The sequence below is a fragment of the Panulirus ornatus genome, chromosome 12 (genome assembly GCF_036320965.1).
Source record: "Panulirus ornatus isolate Po-2019 chromosome 12, ASM3632096v1, whole genome shotgun sequence".
Lineage (NCBI taxonomy): Eukaryota > Metazoa > Arthropoda > Malacostraca > Decapoda > Palinuridae > Panulirus > Panulirus ornatus.
This window is the reverse complement of record NC_092235.1, coordinates 36,167,907-36,180,266: the sequence shown is the minus strand read 5'-3', so window position 1 is coordinate 36,180,266 and position 12,360 is coordinate 36,167,907. Positions and strand designations below refer to the sequence as shown.

Sequence of the window (12,360 nt, the reverse complement as noted above, 5' to 3'; positions counted from 1 at the left end):
CGCATTTCCCTCATGTTTTAGAAGGCGACTGTAGGGGATGGGAGCTGGGGGCTAGAAACCCTCCCTTCGTATTTAAATTTGTAAAAGGGGAAACAAAAGAAGGAGTCACGCGGGGAGTGCTCATCCTCCTCGAAGGCTCAGATTGGGGTGTCTAGAATGTCTGTGGATGTAACAAAGATGAGAAAATAGGAGAGATAGGTAGTATGTTTGAGGAAAGGAATCTGGATGTTTTGGCTCTGAGTGAAATGAAGCTCACGAGTAAAGGGGAAGAATGGTTTGGGAGTATTTTTGGAGTAAAGTCAGGAGTTGCTGAGAGGACAAGAGCAAGGGAAGGAGAGGCACTACTCCTGAAACAGGAGTTGTGGGAGTATGTGATAAAGTGTAAGAAAGTAAACTCATGATTGATATGGGTAAAAACTGAAAGCAGATTGAGAGAGATGGGTGATTATTGGTGCCTATGCACCTGGGCATGAGAAAAAAGATCATGAGAGGCAAGTGTTTTGGGAGCAGCTGAGTGAGTGTCGTAGCAGTTTTGATGCATAAGACCGGGTTATAGTGATGGGTGATTGAATGCAAAGGTGAGTAATGTGGCTGTTGAGGGAATTGTTGGTGTGCATGGGATGTTCAGTGTTGTAAATGGAAATGGTGAAGAGCTTGTAGATTTGTGTGCTGGAAGAGGACTGGTGATTGGGAATACCTGGTTTAAAAAGAGAGATATACATAAGTATACATATGTAAGTAGGAAAGATGGCCAGAGAGGATTATTGGATTGTGTGTCCATTGATAGGCGTGTGAAAGAGATTTTTGAATGATAATGTGCTAAGTGGTGCAACTGGAGGGATGTCTGATCATTATCTTGTGGAGGCAAAGGTGAAGATTTGTGGAGGTTTTCAGAAAAGAAGAGAGAATGTTAGGGTGAAGAGGGTGGTGACAGTAAGAGAGCTTGGAAAGGAGACTTGTGTGAGGAAGTATCAGGAGAGACTGAGTGTAGAATGGAAAAAGCTGAGAGCAAAGGACGTAAGGGGAATGGGGGAGGAATGGGATGTATTTAGGGAAGCAGTGATGGCTTGTGCAAAAGATTATTGTGGTATGAGAAGTGTGGGAAGTGGGCAGATTAGAAAGGGTAGCGAGTGGTGGGATGAAGAAGTAAGATGATTAGTGAAAGAGAGAGGTATTTTGGACGATCTTTGCAGGAAAATAGTGCAAATGACTGGATATATAAAAGAAAGAGGGAAGAGGTCAAGAGAAAGGTGCAAGAGATGAAAAAGAGGGCAAATGAGAGTTGGGTTGAGAGAGTATCATTGAATTTTAGGGAGAATAAAAAGATGTTTTGAAAGGAGATAAATGAATTGCATAAGACAAGAGAACAAATGGGAACATCGGTGAATGGGGCTAATGGAAAGACACTACCAAGTAGTGGTGATGTGAGAAGGAGTTGGAATGAGTATTTTGAAGGTTTGTTGAATGTGTTAGATGACAGAGTGGCAGATATAGGATGTTTTGGTTGAGATGGTGTGCAAAGTGAGAGGGTTAGGGAGAATGATTTGGTAAAGCTTTGTGGAAGATGAAAGCCAGCAAGGTGGTAGGTTTGGATTGTATTGCAGTGGAATTTATTAAAGAAGTGGGTGACTGTTGTTGTTGACTGGTTGGTGAGGATATTCACTATATTTATGGCTCATGGTGAAGTGCCTGAGGATTAGCAGAATGCATGCATAGTGCCATTTTACTAAGGCAAAGGGATAAAGGTGAGTGTTCAAATTACAGAGATATATGTTTGTTGAGTATTCCTGGGAAATTATATGGGAGGGTATTGATTGAGAGGGGAAGAGCAGTGTGGTTTTCAGAAGTGGTAGAGGATGTGTGGATCAGGTGTTTGCTTTGATGAATGTATGAGAAATACTTAGAAAAACAAATGGATTTGTAAGTAGCATTTATGGATCTGGAGAAGGCATATGATAGAGATGCTCTGTGGAAAGTATTAAGAATATATGGTGTGGGAGGCAAGTTGCTAGAAGCAATGAAAAGTTTTTATCGAGGATGTAAGACATCTGTATGAGTAGAAAGAAAGTGATTGGTTTTCAGTGAATGTCAGTTTGCAGCATTGGTGCGTGATGTCTCCATGGTTGTTTAATTTGTTTATGGATGGGGTTGTTAGGGAAGTGAATGAAAGAGTTTTGGAGAGAGGGGCAATTATGCAGTCTGTTGTAGATGAGAGGGCCTGGGAAGAGAGTCAGTTGTTTGCTGATGATACAGCGCTAGTGGCTGATTCAGGTGAGAAACTGCATAAGCTTGTGACTGAGTTTGGTAAAGTGTGTGAAAGAAGAAAGCTGAGAGTAATTGTGAATAAGAGCAAAGTTATTAGGTACAGTAGTGTTTAGGGACAAGTCAGTTAAGAGGTAAGTTTGAGTGGAGAAAAACTGGCAGAAGTGAAGTGTTTTAGATATCTGGGAGTAGATTTGGCAGTGGTTGGAATCATGGAAGTGGAAGTGAGTCACAGGGTGGGGCAGGGGGCAAAGGTTCTGGGAGCGTTGAAGAATGTGTGGAATGTGAGAATATTGTCTCGGAAAGCAAAAATGGGTATTTTTGAAGGAATAATGTTTCCAACAATGTTATATGGTTGCAAGGCATGGTCGATAGATAGGGTTGTTCAGAGGATGGTGGATGTGTTCGAAATGAGATGTTTGAGGACAATATGTGGTGTAACATGGCTTGATCAAGTAAGTACTGAAAGGGCAAGAGAGATGTCTGGTAATAAAAAGTGTGTGGTTGAGAGAGCAGAAGAGGGTGTATTGAAATGGTTTGGGCACATGGAGAGAACGAGTGAGGAAAGATTGACAAAGTGGATATGTGTGCCAGAAGGTGGAGGGGACGAGAAATGGGAGACCAAGTTGGAGGTGGAAGGATAGGGTGAAAAAGATTTTGAGCAATCGGAGTCTGAACATGCAGGAGAGTGAAAGGCGTGCAAGGAATAGAGTGAATTGGAATGATGTGGTATACTGGGGTCGACGTGCTGTCAATGGATTGAACCAGGGCATGTGAAGCGTCTGGGATAATCCATGGAAAGTTTTGATGGGCCTAGATGTGGTAAGGGAGCTGTGGTTTCGGTGCATTATACATGACAGCTATAGACAGTCTGTGTGGATGAATGTGGCCTTTGTTGTCCTTTCCTAGCGTTATCTTGCCTGCGTGTGGGGGTGGGAGTTGTCATTTCATATGTGGCAGGGTGGCGATCGGAATGAATAAAGGCAGGAAGTATGAAGTATGTACATGTGTATATACGTATATGTCTCTGTATGTATATATATGCATACTTTGAAATGTGTAGATATGTATGTGTATGTAAATATTTGTGTATGTGGGTGGGCTGGGCCATTCTTTCGTCTGTTTCCTTGTGCTACCTCGCTAACGCGGGAAACAGCGACAAAGTATAATAGATAAATAAATCCACATATATATATATCCCTGGGGATATTGGGGAAAGAATACTTCCCATGTATTCCTTACATGTTGTAGAACATTACTAGAAGGGGTAGGAGTGAGGGTTTAGAAACCCTCCCCTTCCTGTATTTAACTTTCTAAAAGGATAAACAGAAAAAGGAGTCATGTGCTGAGTGCTCATCCTCCCTGAAGGCTTGGACATGGGTGTTAAAATTTTTTCAATGTAACTAAGATGAGAAAAAAGTGAAAATAAGTAGCATGAATGAGGTAAGGAACCTGGATGTTTTGGCTCTGAGTGAAACAAAGCTCAAGGGTAAAGGGGGAAGAGAGGTTTGGCCATCTCTCCTACTTATATACGTATACTTATGTATATCTCTTTTTAATCCAGGTATTCCTAGTCACCAGTCCTTTTTCAGCTCTTAAATCTACAAGCTCTTTACCATTTCCATTTACAACACTGAACACCCCATGTATACCAATTATACCCTCACCTTTGCATTCAAATCACCCATCACTATAACCTGTTCTCATGCATTAAAGCTACTAACACACTCACTCAGTTGCTCCCAAAACGCTTGCCTCTCATCATCTTTCTTCTCATGACCAGATGCATAGACACTAATAATCACCCATATTTCTCCATTCACTTTCAGTTTTACCCACATCAATCTGCAATTTACTTTCTTATACTCTTTCATATTTTCCCACAACTCCCTCTTCAGGAATAATGCTACTCCTTCCTTAGCTCTTGTCCTCTCTCCAACTCCTGTCTTTACTCCCAAGGCTTTCCCAAATCATTCTTCCCTTTTACTCTTGAGCTTCGTTTCACTCAGAGCCAGATTTTCCAGGTTTCTTTCCTCAAACACACTACCTATCTCTTTTTTTTTTTTTCTCTCATCTTGGTTATATCCACACACATTTAGACACCCCAATCAGCCTTTGAGGAGGATGAGAACTCCCTGCTTGACTCCTGTTTCCCTTTTTTGAAACTGAAATACAAGGAGGGGAAGGTTTCCAGCCCCCGGCTCCCTTTAGTTGCCTTCTACAACACCCATGGTATTTGTGGGAAGTATTCTTTCTCAGTGCAAACAACAGTTGGTTGATAAATCTGAACTTCTGAAATATGGCTTCACAGAGCTGATAGATAGATTGGGGAATGTCTGTATTCAGTGTGTTCATTGCCTGCAAGTCCTTGCCAAAGGATCTATGAAGGAAGATGAACTAAAGCATCGCTTGTGTTCTGTTCATCCAAAGTAAGTTATCGGAAGGAGAAGAAAGAACAGGTAAAGCAATGTCAGCTTGATGTTCCTTCAGGCTTAGCTTTTTCTTTGGAAAAAGTTTACTTGGCATCCTTTGAAGTGGCATATTGTATTGCAAGATGCAAAAAACCTCATAGCATTGGAGAGGAGCTGGTAATACATGAAGCAATAGCTATGGTGAAAATACTTGTGGAGACGATGTTGCTAAGAAGGTTGAATTGGTGCCTTTTTCTAACAATAGCATCAAATGTTGAATTGATCTCATGTCATTAGATATTTTAGATCAGCTAATTGTGGCACTGAAAAAAAGCATGAAAATTTTAATTGCAGTTGAATTAATTTGTGGACATTGCTGGCAAACTTCAGCTCATGGTTTTTGTGAGGTATAGAGATGACAGAGTCCTGGAGGAATTTCTGTTCTGTTGTGCCTTGTCAACAACCATCGCTGGAGGAGACATTTTTGTTAAGGTGGACAATTGTTTTCAAGAAACATAACTTAGACTGGTTGAGTTCTTTGGCTGTTTGTACTGATGGAGCTTCATCTATGTTGGGAACTCATGTAGGTTTGGTCTCTCGAATTAAAAGAGAAAACCCTTATATCATAATAATTCACTGGTTCTTGCATTGTGAAAACCTGGCCTCTTAATGTCTCCAGCAGGAACTCCATGTAGTTCAGAATGATGTTATCCAAATTGTGAATTTTATCAAAGCCAGAGGTCTGAACTCACTCATTTTCCATAAGGTGTGTGAAGAGATGGGATTATATCACCAGGGTTACTTTTCCACTCTGATGTCTGTTGGCTGTTTTGAGGGCACATTCTTGGATTGGTTATTGAACTGAAAACTGAAATAGATTTTCCCCAAGAGAAGAAGCATAAGTTAGCTGACTGCTTCAAAGATCCTGCTTGGATGGCAAAGCTACCTTATTTAGATGGCATCTTCAGGCCCCTGAATGAATTGAACTCAGACATGCAAGGCTGAAATCAAATTATGATGGACATTATTGAAAAAAATTGCCTCTTTCAAGAAGAAACTTGCACTTTGGAGAGAAAGATTAGCCAGGGGGAAAATGGTTGTTTTTCTAGAACTGAGTGCAGTGTTTGAACATTCGTCAGAAATAGCTCTTGGTGACATCAAAGTGGTTTTTCAACATCATTTAAAGAAGCTTCAGAGGATATGAACTGATATTTACCAGGAAATGCCAGCCTCTGTCAACATAGCTGGGTTAGGAATGTGTTCGGTGTGAATGTTATTGAAGTTGGAGAAGATGTTCTTGGTTTTCAAGAACTTCTAGATCTCTAGGAAAATCTGGTGCAGAAGCAACATTTTGAAAATCTCTCGAACTCTGAATTGTGGGCTCAACTCAAGGTTAAGCCTATTCTGACTCATAAGGCTGAAAAGGCTCTTCTCCCTTTTCCAACCATATTCCTCTGTGAACAAGGATTTTCAGCTCTTGTGAAGATCAGGACTAAAGCAAGGAACTGTCTGAATCCTCAGCATGATTTGTGCTGTGCTTTGTCTATCAAATAAAGCTGGATCTGGAAGAATTAACCTATAAAATGAAGGAAATTGCAGTAGCCACTGAAATACTAAATGTTTTTTCTTTTAGTTTTATGCATCAAGTGCATGTGAAGAAAGAAATTATCAAATTTCTTTTATTTGTGCGATCATAGAAAAGCATCACCATAGTAACCACAATTTTTGCTTACTAAATTTATAAGCAAAGAATCAATAGCCAGAAGGAGTCACTCATGAAGTAGCCTCATAGTTGCCCATTAAAATTTTGTTTTTCTTTGCTTGCCTAATTTTGCAATAAATTACATTTGCATGAAGTTGTGCCTTTCATTTTCTTTGATGAACATGAGAAATATTGAAATTTATTGATTATATTAAAGGAGAATTCAGTAAGATTTATTGGATAAAACTAGATGTAGAAACTGAAACTATGTTTCTGCCCTGAAGGTCTACAGGCCAAAATTATTCTGTTTATGGTCTTAAAAAGCTTGGGAAACACTGCTGTAAGGTAATCTGGTTTAGGTATGAAAATGGTGTTCATGTAAGACCAACAAGAAAAAATTTCCAAACATTTCTCCTTTTACTTAACAATTTAGTGACATGTCAAATTTACAATGAAGGTGGAAAATAACTATACATTACAATTTTTAGATTGCATGATCCATAGGGTTGGAAAAATGTTTAAGTTTAGCTTAAACAGAAAACCCACCAAATTTTGTTCTTTTATTTACTATACTTTGTTGCTGTCTCCCATGTTAGTTAGGTAGCACAAGGAAACAGACGAATGAATGGCCCAACCCACCCATGTACACATGTATATGCATACACATCCACACACACACATATATACCTACCTATACATTTCAGCGTACACACATATATACATACACAGACATATACATATATACACATGTACATAATTCATACTTGCTGCCTTAAGTCATTCCCATCAAAACCCTGCCACACATGAAATGACAACCCCCTCCCCTTGCATGCACGTGAAGTAGTGCTAGGAAAAGACAACAAAGGCCACATTCGTTCACACTCAGTCTCTAACTGTCATGTATAATGCTCCGAAACCACAGCTCCCTTTCCACATCCAGGCCCCACAAAACTTTCCATGGTTTACCCCAGGCGCTTCACATTCCCTGGTTCAATCCATTGACAGCATGTCGACCCCGGTATACCACATCGTTCCAATTCACTCTATTCCTTGCATGCCTTTTACCCTTCTGCATGTTCAGGCCCCGATCGCTCAAAATCTTTTTCACTCCACCTTTCCACCTCCAATTTGGTCTCTCACTTCTCCTCGTTCCCTCCACCTCTGACACATGTATTCTCTTTATCAATCTTTCCTCCCTCATTCTCTCCATGTAGCCAAACCATTTCAAAACACCCTCTTCTGCTTTCTCAACCACACTCTTTTTATAACCACACATCTGTCTTGCCCTTTCATTACTTACTCAATCAAACCACCTTACACCACATGTTGTCCTCATACATCTCATTTCCAACACATCCACCCTCCTCCACCCATGCCTCGTAACCATGTAACATTGTTGGAACCACTATTCCTTCAAACATACCCATTTTTGCTTTCCAAGATAAAGTTCTCGCCTTCCACACATTTTTCAACGCTCCCAGAACTTTTGCCCCCTCCCCCACCCTGTGACTTACTTCTGCTTCCATGGTTCCATCCACTGCCAAATCCACTCCCAGATATCTAAAACACTTCACTTCCTCCAGTTTTTCTCAATTCAAACTTACCTTCCAGTTGACTTGTCCTTCAACCCTACTGTACTTAATAAGCTTGCTCTTATTCACATTTATTCTCAGCTTTCTTCTCTCACACACTTTACGAAACTCAGTCACCAGCTTCTGCAGTTTCTCACCCAAATCAGCCACCAGCACTGTATCATCAGCAAACAAGAATTGACTTACTTCCCAAGCTCTCTCATCCACAACAGACTGCATACTTGCCCCTCTCTCCAAAACTCTTGCTTTCACCTCCCTAACAACCTCATCCATAAACAGTTTAGATTTTGTTCTTATAATCATTAATACTCTGCTCAACATGACAGAGTTAAATAATCATCATTCCAGTCGATGTTCCTTGAGGCATTACATATATGCAGTCCAGATGTCAAAAACACGTTACATCCAATTTTTCTCCATTCAAGCATACATCCCAATTAACTTGTCCATCACCCCTGCTAGACCTAATAACCTTGCTTTTATTTATATTTTCTCCCAACTTTATCCTTTCATATACTCTGCTTTCTCAGTCAGTAATTTCTGCAGTTTCTCACTTGAATCAGCTACCATTGCTGTATCATTGGCAAACAACGACTGACTCACCTCCCACACCCTCTCATCCCCAACAGATTGCATACTCACCCACCCTTCCAAGACTCTTCCATTTGCCTTTCTCACCACCCCATCCATAAACAGATTAAACAACCATGGTGACTTCACAAAACCCTACCACAAACCAACCTTCATTGAGAGCCATTCACTTTCGTCTCTTCCTACTCTTACACATGCCTTACACCCTTGATAAAAACATCTCACTGCTTCTAGCAGCTACACCCTTGATAAATACATCTCACTGCTTCTAGCAACTTACCTCACTTGCCATGTATTCTTAATACCTTCTAGAAAGGATCTCTATCAAATGTACCATAAGCCTTCTCCAGATCCATAAATGCCACATACAAATACAACTGTTTTTCTGTGTTTTTCTTACACACATTCTTCACAGCAAATACCTGATCCACACATCCTTTAATACTTCTGATACCACACTGCTCCTCCGCAATGTGGTGCTTTGTACATGCCATCACCATTTCATTTGATACCCTCCCATGTAACTTATCAAGGATACTCAACAAACATATACCTCTTTAGCTTGAACGCTAACCTTTATCCCCATTGCCTTCATACAGTGGCATTATGCATGCATTCCACCAATCTTCAGCCACTTCATGATCCATACATACAGTGAATCATGATCCATACATACACTGAATATCATTACCAACCAGTCAACAACGCAGTTACCCTCTTTCTTAATGAACTCAAATGCAACACCACTGACTCCCACCGCCTTGCCACATTTCATCTTCTCCAAGGCTTTTACCACCTCTTCTCTATTCACCAAACCACTCTCCATGATTCTCTCACTTTGCATACCACTCTGACCAAACCACCCTACATCTGCCACTATATCATCAAACACATTTAACAATCCTTCAGATTACTCACTCCATCACCTCATTTCACCACTCCCTGTTATCACTTCCTGTTTTTTTTTTCCTTTCACTGATGCTCCCATTTGTTCTTATGTCTTTCACACATTATTTTCCTCCTTCCAAAATATCTTTTTTTTTTTATTTTGCATTGTCACTGCCTCCCGTGTTTGCGAGGTAGCGCAAGGAAACAGACGAAAGAAATGGCCCAACCCATTCCTATACACATGTATATACATACATGTCCACACACGCAAATATACATACCTATACATCTAAATGTACACATATATATACACACACAGACATATACATATATACACATGTACATAATTCATACTGTCTGCCTTTATTTGTTCCCATCGCCACCTCGCCGCACATGGAATAACATCCCCATCCCCCCTCATGTGTGCGAGGTAGCGCTAGGAAAAGACAACAAAGGCCCCATTCGTTCACACTCAGTCTCTAGCTGTCATGTAATAATGCCCAAAACCACAGCTCCCTTTCCACATCCAGGCCCCACAGAACTTTCCATGTTTTACCCCAGACGCTTCACATGCCCTGATTCAATCCATTGACAGCACGTCGACCCCGGTATACCACATCTATCCAATTCACTCTATTCCTTGCCTGCCTTTCACCCTCCTGCATGTTCAGGCCCCGATCACTCAAAATCTTTTTCACTCCATCTTTCCACCTCCAATTTGGTCTCCCACTTCTCCTCGTTCCCTCCACCTCCGACACATATATCCTCTTGGTCAATCTTTCCTCACTCATTCTCTCCATGTGCCCAAACCATTTCAAAACACGCTCTTCTGCTCTCTCAACCACGCTCTTTTTATTTCCACACATCTCTCTTACCCTTACATTACTTACTCGATCAAACCACCTCATGCCACATATTGTCCTCAAACATCTCATTTCCAGCACATCCACCCTCCTGCGCACAACTCTATCCATAGCCCATGCCTCGGAACTATTTAACATTGTTGGAACCACTGTTCCTTCAAACATACCCATTTTTGCTTTCCGAGATAATGTTCTCGACTTCCAAACTTCTTCAAGGCTCCCAGGACTTTCGCCCCCTCCCCCACCCTATGATTCACTTCTGCTTCCATGGTTCCATCCGCTGCCAGATCCACTCCCAGATATCTAAAACACTTTATTTACTTCCTCCAGTTTTTCTCCATTCAAACTTACCTCCCAGTTGACTTGACCCTCAACCCTACTGTACCTAATTACCTTGCTCTTATTCACATTTACTCTTAACTTTCTTCTTTCACACACTTTACCAAACTCAGTCACCAGCTTCTGCAGTTTCTCACATGAATCAGCCACCAGTGCTGTATCATCAGTGAACAACAACTGTCTCACTTCCCAAGCTCTCTCATCCCAACAGACTGCATACTTGCCCCTCTTTCCAAAACTCTTGCATTCACCTCCCTAACAACCCCATCCATAAACATCCATAAATAAACATCTTTTTATTTTCCCTAAAGTTTACTGATACTCTCTCACCCAACTCTCATTTCCCTCTTTTTCAACCCTGCACCTTCCTTTTGACCTCCTGCCACTTACCCTTGTACATCTGTTAATCATTTGCACTTCTTCCATATAAGTACTGCCCCAACGCCTCTCTTTTCTCTTTCACGAGCAACTTCTTCATCCCACTACTCACTAGCCTTTCTAATTTGCCCACCTCCCTCATGTCATAAGCATCTCATGCATATATGCTTCCTTAAATTTCCTCCCATTCCCCACCCACTCCCCTCACTTCACCTGCTCTCAGCTTTTGCCATTCTACACTCAAGTGTTGCTGGTATTATTTCACACAGGTCTCCTTTCAAAGCTCACTTACTGTCACCACTCTCTTTTCCCTGACATTACTTTTATTCAAAAACCTCTACAAATCTTCACCCTCACCTCCTGAAGATATCCCACCAGCTGCCCTTCTCAGCACATTTATATCCAAAAGTCTCTCTTTTACATGCTTATCAATTGATGCGTAATCTAATACTGCCCGTTGACCATATCTCCTACTTATACACATATACTTGTGTATATCCCCCTTTTTAAACCAAGTTTTCCCATTCACCAGTATATTTTCAGCACACAACTCCACAAGCTCATCACCATTACCATTCATGACACTGAATACCCTTTGTGCCCCAATGATTCCCTAAAGTGCCACATTACATACCATCACATTTAAATTACATATCTCTTATACCCAGTCTCATGCATATTGTATCTATTATACTTTGACGCTGCCTCTCGCGTTAGCGAGGTAGTCCAAGGAAACAGACGAATGAATGGCCCAACCCACCTACATACACATGTATATACATAAACGCCCACACACACACAAATATATACCTGTATATTTCAACGTATACATACATATACATACACAGACATATACTTATATACACATGTACATATTCATACTTACTTCCTTCATTCATTCCTGCCGCCAACCAGCCACACATGAAATGTCACCCCCTCCCCCCACATGCGTGCCGAGGTAGTGCCAGGAAACGACAGCAAAGGCAACATTTGTTCACAGTCTCTAGCTGTCATGTGTAATGCACTGAAACCACAGCTCCCTTTCCACATCCAGGCCCCACAAAACTTTCCATGGTTTACCCCAGACACTTCACATGCCTTGGTTCAATCCAATGACAGCACATTGACCCTGGTATACCACATCACTCCAATTCACTCTGTTCCTTGCATGCTTTCATCCTCCTGTATGATCAAGCCCCAGTCGCTCAAGATCTTTTTCACTCCATCCTTCCACCTCCAATTTGGTCTCCCACTTCTCCTCGTTCCCTTCACCTCTGACACATATATCCTCTTTGTCAGTCTTTCCTCACTCATTCTCTCCATGTGACCAAACC

The 12,360-nt window shown here is 41.2% G+C and overlaps 1 protein-coding gene across 2 annotated transcripts in view; it reads left to right on the top strand.

Annotated features, from left to right (window-relative positions):
• Positions 1 to 12,360, top strand: part of LOC139752010 (uncharacterized) — a 467,243-nt gene that overhangs the window by 416,456 nt on the left and 38,427 nt on the right. The gene's annotated exons all lie outside the window — the stretch shown is intronic.